General features: G+C 40.6%; 1 long non-coding RNA gene across 1 annotated transcript; it reads right to left on the reverse strand.

Annotated features, from left to right (window-relative positions):
* Positions 1-8,048: 8,048 nt before the first annotated feature.
* On the reverse strand, positions 8,049-15,315 carry LOC132976888 (uncharacterized). The gene is made up of 3 exons (XR_009673746.1): positions 15,144-15,315; positions 13,075-13,242; positions 8,049-8,070 (listed from the first exon to the last, which is right to left on the reverse strand). It is a non-coding gene; the product is annotated as an uncharacterized LOC132976888 (long non-coding RNA).
* Between the last annotated feature and the right edge of the window lie 2,315 nt (positions 15,316-17,630).

The following is a 17,630-nucleotide window of genomic DNA, read 5'->3' on the forward strand; positions in this document are numbered from 1 at the left end:
TTTTAAATGTTACATTTCATGTGCTCATGGGAATCTTTGAGGGAATCATTCACACATTTAGAGACACAACTTATCTAAAACATAAACATTTCTAAATATAAAAAAAGAAGCCATTAAAAATACGACAATGTGCTTTTTTCCCCTGCCTTTTATTTCAGAGATTGGATTGATTTAGAACTCAGGATGAGAGAGAAGGGAAGGATATGAGGGACAGGAGCTAACCCGGGTCACCCGTTTGGACTACAACCTCTTTACATGGGGCGTGCACACTATTCACTCGACTACCAACGCCCAATGATTTCATTTTATAAGCTCAGTGTTTTTTCAATGTATATTTAACGTTGATTCACACATTTATAGAGACAACGCCCCCTTTTGTGACACTTGACCAGATCAGAGCTCATTTTTCAAGACCAAGACTGAGAAGCATTTTAGTGGTCACGACTTTATTATCATTCAATTAGAAGCCACAGAAAAACAAAGGATCAACTGTGCACACTTGCTATAAACTGTGTCCTCTCAGTTAGATGAGTATATCTGTGGATATCATAAATATGTGCTTAAATCTAAATTTAAGAGAGTTTATTAGCAGAACAGACACATTTAAAGATTATTTGTGACGTTCTTCATGTGTCACAGAGATCATTCTCTTTCAGGCTGTTTCAAATCGGATACAATGCAGCCAGATTTGAACCTGGCCCAGTGATATGATCTTTTCAATACGATTAGTTTGTTATAGAGTCGGGTCACAAAGAGGAGGAAATCACCCCGTCAGGCCTGCGTGAGACTCTCCTCTTTATCTTGTTCCAGACATGTGTTCAAGCATGACTGGAGGGAAATCTCGCCAGAGGAAGTGATGCAATTTACACGTGAAGTAAACAAGGAACAGAATAGCACCCAGCACATGCTCATGCTGACACGTTCCTGGGGCAACATACTGTAGAATAAACATGGCAACCCAACTGACGTGCATAGCAGAATCATTTACATGGTGACACATAATGTGGTGAATGTGGTTAGAGGGGTTATGGCGCAGCAGAGTTTTGTTGTGTGTGTGTGTGTGGGGGGGGGGGGAATAAACCCACTTGTTGACAAAAGGCTTCTCTTTAAAGATGTTCTCATGATTTGAGCAGATGGACATCTTTAGAATGGAGACAAACAAGACATAAACCGTTCCCACTGTGGCCTCTGCAGTCAAACAGAAACAGATGTTAAGCGAGAATACCCACCATCAGTGTGGCAGTTATCTCAAAGTAAACATTTACATTCTTTAATAGAGTAACTCTGTGTTATTATTACCTTTAACAAAATGGATTATCAGTTTTATATAGAGAGCCACCCCCATTCTAACTTCTCTAAAACATCTTTAAGGCATTACACATCAGGTGAAGTAAATCACTGAGGGCCACAGGTGTTAAAAATCAGCAAAAAGCTACAGAAAAATAAAGGAGTAAAATGTAAGATATCCACTGAATTCAATCACAAAATGACCTCACTATGTCATCTGACATTAAGGGACATTAATGCTGTGTAGAAATACTGGCTTCTCTGACAACAATGCAGCAGACAGTATGTTCTCCTAAGTTTCGATTCCGGTTCGTACTGTAATGGTCTCTATTTGTTTTGACCAGAGAAGGTCGCGGACAATTAAGCTTCAGTGTTTAGCCAGCTCTTGAAACCTTTCCCTTCAGATATGAGACCAGTTATCACAGCACACCAACAGGTGTCGCAGCTATGATTCAGATATAACTCTCATTAGCTCCATGAGCAGAATCGTGGTAAAACTAGGATAAATATTGGAGATGCTTTTAAAAAATTGAGAGAGGTTAGAACGCAGAAAGGTTTCAAGAGCTGGCTAAACACTGAAGCTTCATTGTCCGCGACATGGCAACCGAGAGCATCGACTCTAGGGAGGAGGGGGAGGGGGGAGACAGCTCTCTCCAATTTGAAATGCTACTTGTCAGAGTTACATATTGCTCCTTTAATATAATGCATCTGGCGCTTGTGCCGAATTGTATGCAGCAGTTTGAAAGCTGTTGCTTTGTCCATGATTCTTTATGTCCGATGACTACTGACACCCTTTTAACCCCCTCTACAAGTATCAGTAATCTGTGGTTCTACTTGTTGCTGTGAGTTATTTCCCTGCCATGACGGATGATGGCTGTCGGCTGTAGTCTTTGCTGTGTGTTCAAGGGCAACTTTTTATCCAAGACTAAAGGCGTCAGTCTTCGTCGCCACTAGTTCTCTGGCGTCTGCTTGGTGTGTCAGGGCCTTAAACCTTTATCATATCCCGCCCTTATTATGACAGCTTGGTTTTACACTTTGCTTTTGAGTTCAGCATTTGAATCAAAAGTGAACCGCTCGTCCTTTTGTTTTTGGGACAACGTGTCCCATAGGATGGTTTTTATTTCATTTTAAATGGATCTAACCTTAGGGGACGCTCGAGGCCTAAAAGAGAGCAAGTTATTGTATTCTAACATTAGCTAATACAAATTCTTAAAACAACTGGTCATAACAGACCTATCAAGCTTCCAGACACAAGTGGAGACATTTGGATGTAATTTTGATTTGATCAGAATCAGTACATTGTGCATTTTTTTTAAAGTTCCAAAGTCTTCAGTTCAGTCCTTTATTGTCCCTGCAAGGGAGATTTGATTTACACCAGGGAGTTAAAACACAACAAATAAAACGACATAGGGCAGTGCAGCACAACCTGATGTAATACGAACATGAATAGAAAATGTGACTGTTCGTTAAACATATCACTGGAATGGTAGCAATAGGTGTTTTCGTACCGCAGGAACTTTTTCATGGTTCTAGGAACTGTTGGAACCCTCCTTCTTTTTTATTCATTCCACACTGCATGAGCTTTGAACTATTCTAGTTCCTTGAACCCTGTTTAGAGGAACCTGTTTAGCTCCTGCTTCGGCGTAGGTACCATAGCCGTGTGAATACAGACAAAGAAAAAGTTGACATGATGTGTAGTTCTCAGGGAACTCTCTAGTGGATAGTTCCTCTTTAAAAAAGTCCCCAGAAGTGTTTGGTCCGAAAAATACCTAAGAAGTGCTGCTTGAAAGTGCAGTCAAAGTGTAAAGAAGATATTGCATTAATTGCATTACGAACATACAGAAATCTGTTGCTGTTAGACCTGGGCAGCCTGTACCTCTGACCAGAGGGGAGAAGAACATATTCCTCCAAGAGCGGAGGGTCAGAGCTGGGCCAAGATTGACCTCACAATTTGTCAGTTCCAGATATCTGAAAAGGAAATCTGCTGAGTGTCAATTATTTCACTGGATGTTTAAACGATACTGGAGATAAAACAAATGGTTAAAATGGACTCAAAAAAAACATCTGTAGAATAAATACATCAGTGTCTTGTCCAGATGAAAGTATTCAGTCTGTGCAGAAAGTAGAGTCTCTGCAGGCCCTTTTTTGCAGATTGTGTTTGTGTTCTGGTCATGATTCACGTTTTTGTCAATGAACTTATAACAGTCAAGATTCTCAACAGTTGTGCCTTTCATTCATTGAACATAGAGGTCCATTTTAAATCCTGACAAACTCTTCATTTCTTGAATATATCGGTTTCTATGTGAATTCCTGCTTATGTGTTTTCTTCATGTAATTTATTATTTTAATTAAGTTGTCATATTTAGTCTGTTTAAATGTACTATTGAGGTCATCACAAGTGAACTTCAAAAAATATATTTTACAGTGCTTCAGATCTTCATGTGTGTTACGACCGATCTGAAGTTATAATTATAAGTCTTCCTCCAAAATCTGCTGATCTCAGAGGAAATCCGGACTATGTTACGCAACCAGAAACACCAGCGGTCACACTCACCACATCACAGGGAAGCTGGCTCACACAGCACGTCAGAGCAGGGCGCGGGTCTGCTCTGACGAAACCGATGAAGCTACTGCCTGATGATGTCATCTTCAAAAGAGACACTCCTAATGAGTCACACTGTGACAAGTGAAACAATATGAAACAGACAGACAAATAGACACGTTTGTGTTTGTTTGTTGATATAGCAACACGCTCTGCTATGAATACTTCCTCACCGTGTTGTCAGCCTGGCTTCTTGCTTACACCAGAGATAGAAATAAGGTCATGCTGCAGGAGGCTGACGCTCCTTTAGCAGTGTGCCATTTGAAGCCTTTTGAATTGAGCTTTGACTTTAAGCTCAACACTTGACCGTCTGTTTGAGAGGGTCAGCAGGTAGAGGGGGGTCATCAGAGCGCTATGATAGACGACACTAGCCTGCAGTTACCGAGTGAAAATGTTGAATAAAGATCAGGAAAAGAAAGTAGATCAGGAAGATGCTAAGACTTAGCATCCATATAAAACATGGCTGGTAATGACTCAGAGAGACATTATATACTTGATCTGCTGTATTTATGTGTAAAATGTCACATATTCTCCCTTTAAACTGGCAACTGATTATTTATTTATTCTTTAAAAAATATTTGACATGCCATAGGCTAATAAGTGGTCAGTATTAACCTCAGGAGTGTTTATCATTCATTCATTTAAATGAAGACTCTCACTCATTGATTCAAAAAGACAATCCGTGCTAATGATTCTGTCAGCCCTCAGACGTGTGCAGGGTAACATGCCCGACACTCCAGAGATTTTTTTTGGGGGGTGCTAATATCGACTCTGATTTCCTGTCCGCTCTTCATGTAATGAAACATGAGATCAGCAGACGGGCACGTATTAAGAGATGACATGCTATAATTAAATTTCCCTTAAAGAGTTAAGCCTCTGAAGAATTGACTCTGAAGCTGTATGTGACAGGGAGGGTGTAACGCTGTCTCCTATTGTAACTGAGCAGAGGTGACATGAAAGTCTGAAATAATATATGACCCACTTAGGCCTATACAATTACACATTATTTATCTATTGGTCAAAATTCTATAAAAAGATGAATTAGCACGTGCAGGGTCGAGCCAAATGTGCTTCATTATTATCATTCATATTTTTCAAGGTATTTTGGGCTGTTTTGGCCTTTATTTGATAGGAGAGAGATGAAATGTTGGGAGGAGAGAGAGGTGGATGACATGCAGCAAAGGGCTGAGGTCGGCATCGAACCCACGGTCGCTGTGATGGGGACTACACAACCTTTTTAAAATCTCCTTTAAAAGAACTCTTTATCTCTTTTATAGCTTCTAGCCACTTCTGATTATTTCTGTCTTTAAATTGCTTACTTATCTTCTTACATCTTCAGTGCTCTTGGTCTCAACCTGCCTTGCCTGAGTTTTTATGAGCTACTATGTTGCTGATGATGTTCGGGTTCTGATGATGGTCAGGTTTTTGTTTAGGTTCTTTTACTGTTGGGGTTTTGTTGTTGTTGGTTGGGTGTCTCATCCGTGGGTTGCTCTGTGTTTGTTGTTGTTGTTGTTGTTGTGGTGTTTTGTTGTTGTTTGGGTTCTTAGGTTTTGTTATGCTCCAGCATGTGTCAAAGCACTTTGTAAACCCTTGTTTTTAAAGATGCTAGACGAATACATTTATTATTAACCACTAGGCTATCAGGCGTCCTTGAATGTGCTTCATTTAATCAATATAACACTGTACAGCTTTGTATCAAACAAGTTTTTTGAGTTGTGTAAAGAAATGTCATTTAACCCAGCTCCTACTGACCATGCCTCTAGACTGTAGAGGTAACTTAATTATTTTCTTATCTGTGTTTTCTAAAACTCCATTTATAAGTCATCTTCATTTTTTTCATATAACATAATGTTTCTGTTTTTTTTAATATCGGGTGAAGCCTAGTCATAATGCCTTTATACATTTAAGCATCACGAGATAGAGAGTTATGTAGCATTGAATAAATCACAGCCGTGATTCTGCACAAAGCTAACAACAGAAAACATACATAAACACAAATCATCATTTTTGCTCCATCAACTGAAACTGACCTGTTACCAAGCAACCAAAACATTCTCCCTGCATTCTTGCCACTTGATTTGTATGCATGGTTACCACCTAGAAGCAGCTTTGTTTTATGTACATTTATTTGCATGTTGTGGTTGTGCAGCCAGAATGATCCAGAGATCCTGATTCATCAGGACTAACTCTGTGTGCTGTTGTGTTTATCAACAGTACTCAGAACGTAGGGCGCTGGTGGCGCAGTGGTTAGTGCGCGCACATGTATGGAGGCTGTAGTCCTTCAAGCGGGCGGCCCAGGCTCAAATCCAGCCTGTGGCTCCTTTTCCACATGTCATTCCCCACTCTCTCTCCGAGTCCCAGCTTTATCCACTGTCCTATCTCTCAATTAAAGGCAAAAAAAACCCAAAAATAAATCTTAAAAAACAAAACAAAAAAACAGTACTCAGAACATCTGGCTGAGGTGGAGTGATACATATAGTGAAAAGTCTCAGAACTCATTGTATGCCTCTTAACCAATCAGAATACTTGGTGAGAACTACCTGTTTTTATACTATTATTTATGTAGGAACTATTTATGAAGTTCCCGCTTGTCAAAGGTCCTAATTTAAAATCAGAAAACTGTGTGACTGTCACTTTGAAGGACACACAAAGACTTCAACAAGTTTTTTCTTCACTATCTTGTTTCAGAAAGAAGTTCACATTTGGCTTCAGTGGTTGTTTTAGTAGTTTATTCTTGGCCAGAGTCATATGTCCTTATGTTTTGAATATGATGCTAGAATGAGGCTTATATACTGATTTAATCCAAGAGGAACAACACCCGCACTTTTGAGACTGCTGCACCGAGCGGGCACTCAACCGTTCAACCACTGAAGCACTGAAGCAGATAATCCATTGATTTATCATCTCAAGTACAGGAGAAGAAGTTTGTAGCAGAAAATCCAACACAGCACGGTTGAGTGATGGTCACAAGGTTAAAGCAGAAACTAGACTCTTAAAAAAAAAAAAAAGAAAGAAAAAAAGACAACAGCTCAACAACTCATGCTTCGGGTTTCCTTTTTTCGTCTCATCAATGATCCTTTCTGGCTCGTTTTTCCCTCAGATGATGGTGTGAATTGCATTGCTGCCATCTTGTGGTGGTTTTCAGGACTCGTTAGGTCAGTGCCGGAGCTGAAGACTTGTTGATATTCCCTCCGCATTGTAACCGATTTCAAATGGTGCTAGACATGATGGAAACTCTGAACACCAGAGGAAAACGGTCAGCCTTGATGAGAGGGGGTCAGACAGGCGCACTTATCCCACTCTTCTTTTTCTTCTAATCTCTGGGACATCGGCTGCAGAGAGAACCGACTGAGAGAAGCAATCTGCATTTCCATCATCAGTGGATATCTTGTTTTGTTTGTTTTCTACAATCCTGGACTGGTTTACAGTTGAAGGGGTCACAAATCTTGACTAGACCTTGAAAGACTTATGAATAAACGCCATCAAACAGAAATCCCAAACTTTACATTAACTTGAGGTTGTTTCTGTCGTCCCTCCTGGAGTCTGTTCCCACTCAAGAACACCGATTTCAAATGGTGCTAGATGGGATTTTATACTCTAAGACACCATCTGAAACCAGTTCCCTGGGGAGGACGCCTTTAGACAAACCACATTTGGAAGCCATGTCCGCTTCTGCAATGAGAAAGAAAAACATCACTGTCGTCACTTTCCACTTGGGACCCTGCCCGACTCACAGTTCCAGCATGGGATCATTAAAACAACATTAATTAACATGTTAATGTGTTTTGACAAACTGACACATTTCAACGAAAGAGCGGGTTAAATGTGTGTCAGTGTGAAAGAATATAATGAAGTCTAGATTTATTTAATTTCACATTAGTCAGACCTTCTTTTCCAGAGTGTTGCCAATTTATTCACCGCTTTGATTTTTTAATGATGGTCATATCTCAAGAGGACGCTGATCTGTCATCTACGTGATTTCAATAGATCAAAAGCAAGGACAGCTTGAAAAAGAATTCAGCTGAACAACCTAATCTATTTCTCTCTGTTGTGTCTGTATTTAAAGAGGAAAGTACGTTTTCTCTCACAGCTGTTTGAGACTTAAAACACTAAACCCTCTCTGTACCTGTGGAAACCTCTGCAGCTTGATTGAAACTCATCTTTCACATACAGACGTGGTGCTGAAATGACAAAAAAAGACAGTTCGATAAAATTAATTCAACTTTTAGTTATTTCATGTGTGAGTACCGTGCATCTGTCTTTATCACACACACTTTAAATCAAAAACTAACATGTACTACAAACAGGTTAAATCAACACAGACATGACGATAAAATATTACCAAGTTACCATGGTTACCATACTATGGAAGCATATTGAGTTCACAACTTGCGACTTCAAGCAGACTAGAATGGGCTTTAGGTCTAAACAACTACACAAGACTATCTATGTTACTAAAAGACACAAATGTCTCCAAATGTCTCGAACCCAAACCCAAACAAACTGAGATCAACAGTCAGCGCTTGTCTGCTTCCTTAATTGGACTAAATGAGAGCTTCTTTTGGGATTTTGAGGTACCGATATTTTCATTGTTGAGAAAAACAAACCATATATTTTTTCTTAAATGTGCTTCGATACCATACAACTTTGATTTGAAACATTTAGAGATATGCTGAGTATGTTGATAACATGCAGTGCAATTCAATAACCTGTTTCATCTACAAATAAAGTCCCAAAAGGATTACTATAGGGGCGCAGATGGTATGGGGTCAGGTCACGCCCCATTTAGGAGGATGAAGTCCTCCAAGGTTCAACTCCGGCCTGTGGCGCCTTTCCTGCATCTCATTCCCCAGTCTATGTCCTGTTCCCTACTCTATCCACTGTCCTATCTAATAAAGACAAAAAGCCCCAAAATAAATCTTTTGAATAAATCATCATATTGTCAACCAGATTCGGAAACGGGTTCAAAAGAATCAAACATCCTTCGTCTTTGTTTTAACCTACTTCCTACAACTACTGCTGGCCTCACCATGAAAACCCACAGCACCATCTAGTGGACTTTAAGAGCAAGTGTTTTTGTCGTTCTCGTACCAAAAGTTGAATTGATCATTAAAATATGATGTGTATCTTGTGTTCTAATAGGTAACACTGGGTGTCTGTGGATACTGCCATTACAAATATTGCAATACTTTGCTCTGTAGTTTTTATTACAAACATAACTGATAGATTGATACATTTGATTTTATTCAAACAGCCTACATCTGACCTGTTACTCCTGTCATTTAAAACCTGCAGCTGTCGATCTTTCCAAAGAGAGAGATGGACAGAAAAAGAACCAGGGGAAAAAAAAAAGACGCTGACTATTTTCTGAAACTACGCCACGACGCTACTAAGATGAAATACTGAGTCATGGTCGGCTCTTCGTAGAATGACACTGCATTGAGAAGTGCATCAGGTGTCCGACATCCCATTTTAAGAAAGAACATGAAACAGACTGGCACCAGAGAGGTACCCCACCAAAAACAATCTACGTATCAAAAAAAATAAACCTCTGCCGCTCCCTGTGGACTTCTTTGAAATGCACAATAGGATACTGTGCCTGTCCTGGTTCTGCCTCAGGCCTCCCAGTCCTGCTCCTGGTCCAAGAGGGGGAACTGCAGGATAGAAAACTAGATCCGAAATAGGTAAAGACTCATTAGTGCGAACCCCCCCCCCCCCCGTTGTCCACTGAATGTCTTAAGAGAGCTCATTTGTAACTTTCTCTACTGTCACTATTCCCCCTGCTATTCAATTAAAAAACAAATGACAGAAAGGCAATTAATGTGGAAAACTCCCCCGATTCTATTTGTAGTTCTGGCAGTAAAAGGCCGGCTTTATCTCCCTCGTATGGCAGAGGCTGTCGTCCTGTTGATGGGAAAAGGTGACGTAGCAACTAATCCAAAACCTTCATGTGTCTTTCGGGGACAATTTCCCTGTGTGTCACTGCCTAATCCTCTCACTGCTAGTTAAGTGTCAGCGCTTCCAAAACAGGAGTAGTTGTTGTACTGGTTGGTGACACTGTCACCTCTGGTAAGTCGATGTGTATGTGCATGTATCACGGCTATAATTGCTTTAGTGAAATGAACTCTGACTTTACATCCTTGATTTGGACAAACACTCACAATGTTTACATTGAAGAAGAGTCAACGCTGAGCGTGTCTCAGGCAGACGAAGGCTGAGTCACTGCTTTCATCCATCTCCTCCATGTAACATTAACATTTGTGATCTCTAGCTCTCTTTGTTTTTATCCCTAAAAGCCCTTCTGCCGACTGTTCGGTGTGCTGACACTGATTTCTGCACCAATGAGTTATCTCTGCCAGGACACCTGACCGTCTACTACTACTTAAAAGCACATCAGCTAACTTTAAAACCAAAATCATTGAAATAACGACTTTTTAAAACCAGATATAAACTCATTCTGAGCTATAAATATATTTTCTTAAATCTATGTCAAACCGTTTGCGTCGTCAGTAACAAATCTCTATCTAAACTATCTGTTTCTAATTAAAGAGCGTTCTAAAAAAGAAAACATCCCTTTTGTTTACAACAATGAGATTAGCAGATCCCGCTGTGCATCGGGCAGAGCAGATGTTAAGAGGAGAAACTGTGTCACAGAGAGAACCACTGAGCCTGGGCCTTTTTATGATTATCACATTTACTTTATGTTATGTAATCTTATCATTTCCAAGGGGGAAATTAACTCTCTTGATACATAACTGATGTGGTTATTTTCTCCTGTCGTGCTCACAGTAGGAGGCTCAATCGACGTTATGATGTCATAGTTTTGTCCTCCGGGAAATCTCAGGGTAACTCACGATACGATACGCAATAAGTTGCTCACAATAGAGATAACTAAACCGGCATTCTGCAATAGTTAATATAAAAATCATGAAATCTGATTCACTGAAAATTAAATCCCCTTAAAAAGCAAAATGCGTAAACAAAGTAATTATTCACTGCAATTTGTTGACAGTTTCCTCTCTTATTTTGCTTCACCTCTTAACATCTGTTCACATCTGTTTGACATATCCTGCAGTCTTTTCACATTAGCCTAACTCATGTCATGAGCGTCACTATGAGAAATCATGACGTAGTGACAAGATGAGTCAAATTAGTTTAGAAATCCTTTTAGATCGCCTTTTTTATTCAAACATCGATACTCAGAACCAGTGATATAGTAACTTTACCAAACGAGTCAGGACGACGATATATTGTCGTATTGATACCACCTCTTACAACTAAAGAACTCCGTCGTAGCGTTTTAATTTCAAAGATAATGAGCAACTGAAAACACAATAAACTATGACAATCTGGAGGTATTTCACACAATATTTAAAGTTGTAAAGACACGTGGTAGCTAATTATCTATGGTTTGACAATGTTAGATGATAGAACTTGAAAGGTATCTATTCTAGCTAACAGTAATGTTTGCTATAAAGTGGCTGTATGCTAATGCTAAAGTTGGAGTATGTTATCGTATATAACTGGAAATTCAAGCTAACGGTGATGTTAGCTAAGAAGGGGGTGACATTAGCGTTTGTCTGATTGTAGCTAATGAGTTACTAATGATGTTGTTTTGCTTAGAAATGTGGAGCCATGTTACTACAAATATTTGTGTTTTCATTATCTGATCGGCCAAAAACACAGTTATATTATAACAACTGTGAGAATTGCAACGATTACACAACTTTGGCGACAACCCAGAACTATGAATTACGACAATAACAGCAAGTTCCCGACCGGAGTTTGACATCAGTGGAAAAACTAAGTTAGCTTAACGTGTACCATGCTAACGATCAAACACCCTTTTTTCCTGCTGCCAACTGTGCTCTACAAACACCCCTTGCTCACCTGTGTCCTAAATAAAATCCTAAATAAAGCATGGCCAATAAGCTCCTCCCACAATCACGTTAAAGTAGGTGAGGTTAAAGAAACACTGAATGCCTGTATGAGTATGACAGTCTGTGTGTGTAACAGTGGAGGGGGGCAGGGTTGTGTGTGTGTGTGTGCACGTGCGAATAGGGAAGGTGGTTAATCCTCTTACAGATTAGAGGTCCTAATTTATCAGGAGTGAGAGGGGCAAACTCATCGAGGTAATGTGTCTTTAAAAACCACCTCTCAACATTTGTGGAATCACAGAAAAAAGACAGTGACTTTGCTCAAATTTGTCAGAATATTGTTTAAAATTGAAATATTAATTATTTGTATATATACCGTATAAAAAAGTAATATGTTTGAACATACATGTATGAGCCGTGATGACCTGCAGCACTAGTACTATAGTAGTTATACAAGTAATTGGCATTTTAGAGGAATCACAAATTCCACTGCACCAATCAAAGCCAAAGGTAACACAGACTTCACTTCCTGCTTCTTTAGGACAGTGAGTACCCAAAGTACCATTATGTTTGGATTATGTAAGAGCTTACATATCTCCTTCTACATTGCATCATCTTTTTCTTCGGAGCAACAAATTGCGAAATGTTTGGATATTTGAGATGGAATAAACATGATCCTTTGGAGAAAAAAAAAAACAGTGAGGCTGCAGAGAGAAGAGCAGATTAACACTTTGTCCCCCTCTTCTGGTTCCTGCTCTGCTTGTCGAGGAAAAATAAGATGTCTCGCTGATCGCAGGTTTGGCTTTATGGGCTGAATATCTAAAGATTTCAAAAGGGGGCTTGAACAGTGAAGATAAGGTTTAAAAGAAGATGGTATTGATTTGCAGTCAATCTGGAAGGAAACACTTAAGCTTTCTCAAAAATGTCCCCCCATTATTCTTCCTCTCTCGAAGGCCTATTTAGAGATATTAATTAATGAGTACCTTTGCACACTGAACAATTAATGCCATTAATTATAAAAGTGAAGTCATGTACCTCCTGTGTCTCAGCACAGTTGCTTCCAGGTTTTCTTTTTCTCTGCCTGTTTTTCAGCCCGCTCTGAGCCTGGCTGCTGCTAACGACACCTGCGAATGAACGCTCCCTAACACTCGTCTATTAATACATCATCATCATCATCAACTCGCGACGAAGCCAGCAGTGCTCCGGGTTTAATTTTAGCACTGTCATCTCTTGGCTCCGTACCACCTGCTGTTCTATATAATGTGTGTGTAGGATGGATCGGTTTTTAAAAGGCAGTGGGGCGCTCACCGTCTCCTCTGAACTCTGCTGCGTGTGGGCTACAGGTGACGCTGCTCCACCTGCTGTGAACACATCCGTCAGTGGAGTCGCACTTCGTTCCCCTCAGGAGTCTCTCAAAAGTGCTGGTTTTGCTGCATTTTGTTGTCCGCAACGTCTGCTGAATAGCATTTGCTCCAGCTGAAAAAAAAACAATGATCAATTTTTTTCAGCATTCAATAACAGCTTCATTTTAAAATATCTCTGGATAAAACTAGCTTGAGCACATTTAGCCCACTTGTACTCGGCCTTTATGTTAGTTTGGCTTGAGAGGCAGCGCCCCTCCCTGAAAGAACAGCATAATAACTATTGAGGTCACGTTTCCTTGTCTGTGAAAGTGGGTCACTTGTACTAGAGTTCGGCCTCAGAAGAGTCGGTAAACATTACGACTGCACAGGACACGACACCGGCTGTAAATAAAAAATATTCTGATGAGTAAGTTCGGGGTTATTTGTCATTTCACTTTAGTCCAAACTTGCACACGGGATGTTCTCCATTAAGGTTTGCTTTGAGTAGTAGGCTTGTGATGATTACTCTGGTGACCTTTACCTGTTTGTTTCAAAACTACCATAGTGACTTTCCCTCAGGAGTCAAGTTTCTATTCAGTACATATAATTAAAGCTCTAAAGCTCTCCTTCTCTCCCCTCCCCTTCTCCTCTCTCTCTCTCTCTCCAATTCCCTACCAGTGGTTTAGCAATTCGAGAGGCCGATTGCTGATTCACCCACTGACTGAACAAATCCACTTTACAAGAATTGTGTCATTTTCATTTTCATCTCTCGTCTGCCGACCCTCTGGCAGGTAAGCGGCAGGAGGCTCCACGACTCCCTTCGCATAGGGTCTTAAGGAGAATACTAGGAGTCATCTACCACTGTGACGTCACATCAGGCGTGTCAGGGTCCCTTTGTTCTTTCGCAGGTGTGCATTACAAGCTCTAGTAAAGGGAAACAAATATGCAGGATGGACGTCACGCGGCAACAAGAGTTAGAGATAAGAGTTCAGAACTACCGCTTAGTTAGCGCATGGATTTGTGTTATTTACTTTCATAACAAGAAGACAGAAAAATAGGAGAAAAAAGAGCAAAGAGATAGAGAGTAAAATGAGGAGTTATCTGTTTGTAAACATCCCTTCGCAGATGATAATACAGGGCAAGTATGTTCTTACTCAACAGCGCCATCTATAGTTGGGAAATATAACTTGTTTTCATCATATCAAGTGCGCACTAAAAAGCCAGATTACTATTAAAGACCTCCCGGGATCTCTGTGACGCAGCAAATGTTGTCTGACATCTTCAAAATAAAACAAGCTGCGTCACTTTTGTGTTGCTCACTTCAATTTGAAGTTTTGTTGTCCTGTGAGATGGCAAGCACAAGAACATCCCGTGCTTGAATGTGTGACCATGTTTGGGAAAAGTGTCTGTCTCCTGCATGTTTAAAAGAGTTGAATATGTCTAAGAACCCTAGTTAAAAACACGAGGTGTCAAATGATCGTGCCAGTATGAACTGCGTAATATCGTCCTCTCCCACAACAGGATTACGCACTGACCATCTCTTGCGCAGCATCCTATTCCGAGCTCTTCCTTCACACGCCATGCCCGCCGACTCCACGCTTTGTTTACATCCATATCTTGACGTGAAATTCAGACACGAGTCAAGTTTGAACCCGAGCAAAACAAACCATGCCATGCCGTCACAGCATGCTCCTCCATGGCAGCGGAAATTCCCACAGGACTTCATGTGGCTTGACGGTCCCTCGCGCTGACGCAGTTTAATTTACCTGTTGTCGTGTCGGTGATGAAACACTCTCCATTTATATAAAGTGTTTACTTATGTTTTCTTAACAAAGCCCTCGTGCCCTGTTTGCCCGAAAAAGACACGAATTTGAATTTCCTTCTTTCTATAATGTTTACATTTCTTTTCGACTCTGCCGCTCTTTACTTACCTTTAACTCGGCGCTTGAGTTGTTATGAATTACAGAGTGGTATTCTCTACGCAACATACGCAGCATTATGTCGCTGTGGCCCTATAAAACATAAATAACTTACGTGTTTATCCCAAAGCATGTGTCCCTCCCGCGCCGACAGAGTTTCATCCATTTCCCATCCGGCACCGCTCAGAGCCGGTCCTCCTCCGACAGTCATCCCGGCTCCCGTTTCTGCCTTGTTCTCGTTGTTATCAATCTCAGAGCGCACATTCATCGAAGTGTATCCCCGTAATGATTTTCCATAGCGCAACACGGTAACCCCGCCCCTGACACTCCCCCAGCCGCTGGTTGGCCAGGCGTCTGGAGAGTCTTTTCCTCTTCGCCAGAATCACATGTGGCTGACGCATGTTTACAAACATCGGTGAGATCACATGGTAATGAGCGCCGTTTTACCGTAAACTACCTCACTTTGACGCAGCTACCAGATGTCGTGCCGAGGGTCCTGTTATTTATTTTTTCATCTTTTTTCAATTAAAGTATTATGAAAATTACTTGGATATTACTATTTCAAGATCACAGACAATGCAAAGCACAGCCTGCCGACGCATTTTACAGCAAAAGCAGGGATATAAGAGCTCCCTTTGAGGCAAATATGGGGGGGGGGTTAAGTGATGCAGTTATATATATAGCCTATATATCATAGAACAGCAAGAGATGAATATATTTTGCGCAAGTTTAATTCGTTTTCTTGTGAATGCTGAATACTTTACCCCCTACATGTCTTTACACATCCTCCAATTAAAGATTTAACAATAAGGAGAATCACTTTAATTGAATTATTAATTTAAAAAAAACAACTCGTTTTATTTTAAATGGGTCCCAGGTCAAACATGCTGGTAACTATTAGACATATCGTTTGATTTACAAGTCTTCAGTTGTCCATACTCACTTACTTGAAGCTCTGGTAAAAGTGCGTTTCCCCCATATGAGGCACTGTTAGGTGTTCCTTTTCTTCTATTAAAGCAATGTTCATCAAGTGGCCTATGAAGGAGTAGGTGATTTCGTGGTGGTGTTTTGTTATCCACAACTCACGCAGCAATGTGTGTGGTGACAAGACAAAAAAAAAAAATCCTTTGCAATGTTGTTTTGGCTACAACAGATGGCAGTGTTACACTCAGCTGAGAGAGTGCAGTGACTTCACGGTTTTTGAATATCCTCTGGCATCACCATTATCCCAAATAGATATAGCCTAAGATGCGCCGAAATCGACTTAATTGACCTAAAGCAGACACACTAAGCGATTCTGGGCTATGTGGCCCCTTAATGTTGACTGTGCAATGACTTTAAATTGGCTACTGTAATTTTTCCTAATGGGCCGAATCTGGACAACAACCAGCTGCTTTGTCTGGCACAGGAGGAGCCCTACGTGAGTCGACATTTTGGGAACTTAGCACAGACTAGACCTACTTTTCTGAGTCAGGAAACCGATTGAAGGTGCAATTTTTGTGAAGAATATTAAAGAGCAAACAAGCATGAAATATATAAAAAAACAACAAAAAAAAACAGAATTGTGTCTGTTATGTTATATCCATCTGGTTTTACGAATGGGTCTATTATATCCATGTCAACCAATGCGATAATGGCCAAGAAACACACAAGTAAAAGGCTGCAGCTTTTATTTCTGTACAACGTGCCACATTGATGGATGTGATTAACTTACGGTAAGTGGCGTGACTCACAGCTCCACTTTACTGGCATTTACGGTAGCATATTTGTCACGTCACGACTCGTCATCGACATTTTCGCGGGAAATCGCCGGCCCCCCGAGTGACGCCCAAGGGAAAGACCTCGCACGATGACATGCTGCTCATGTTAGACACGAACGAGTAAGTAGAAATGTTAAGACTGGTCTGGTGCATTCTCGTTGTGAGCCTAACACCTTTAAAGTGAGTGCCAGAAGAGGAGTTATGTGGGAAAAGCAAACAACAACAACAACAACAACAACAACAAATCATTCACAGAGAACAAGCCCAAGTCCCTGTTGATAAACACAAAAACACAGAGTCAGTTTAACTTCATGGTCAAAAATAACGCCGTGTTGTGTGAGAAACTATTCTCTCTGGCCTTCAGTGTGTGGATAGAAAAAGCAACATCATAGCTGAAATGGCAGAGGACCCCCAGTAGATGGTGATACAACACTCTTCATTGGTTGCCTGAAAGTTGAAGCTTTAAAATCATATTGTCCACAGATGTTTACTCATGCAGTCAAGTTGAATTCCCCCCCCCCCCCCCCCTTTGCCATTTCTCTCCACGTGGGCCTACTTAAAATAGGCATATCAAAGCTGGAGGCTATATTGTACAACCACATTAACACTATTATAAAGTGGCCGACAGGACCCTCACAGGTGCACATGGTTGCAGTAATATACCACGAAAAATGAATCAAAACTCCATGGCACACTGAAAATAACTTTAGTGTACAGCATGAGCAGCTAACAATGCTAAGAATATATCAAAAAATACATTTGGGCTATGTGGATGCATAGCCTATGTCATGTTTGCACGTTTTAGTTTTCATTTGAGGCCGTGACCCGGAATAATGTTTACT

The sequence above is a fragment of the Labrus mixtus genome, chromosome 7, assembly GCF_963584025.1.
Source record: "Labrus mixtus chromosome 7, fLabMix1.1, whole genome shotgun sequence".
Classification (NCBI taxonomy): Eukaryota; Metazoa; Chordata; class Actinopteri; order Labriformes; family Labridae; genus Labrus; species Labrus mixtus.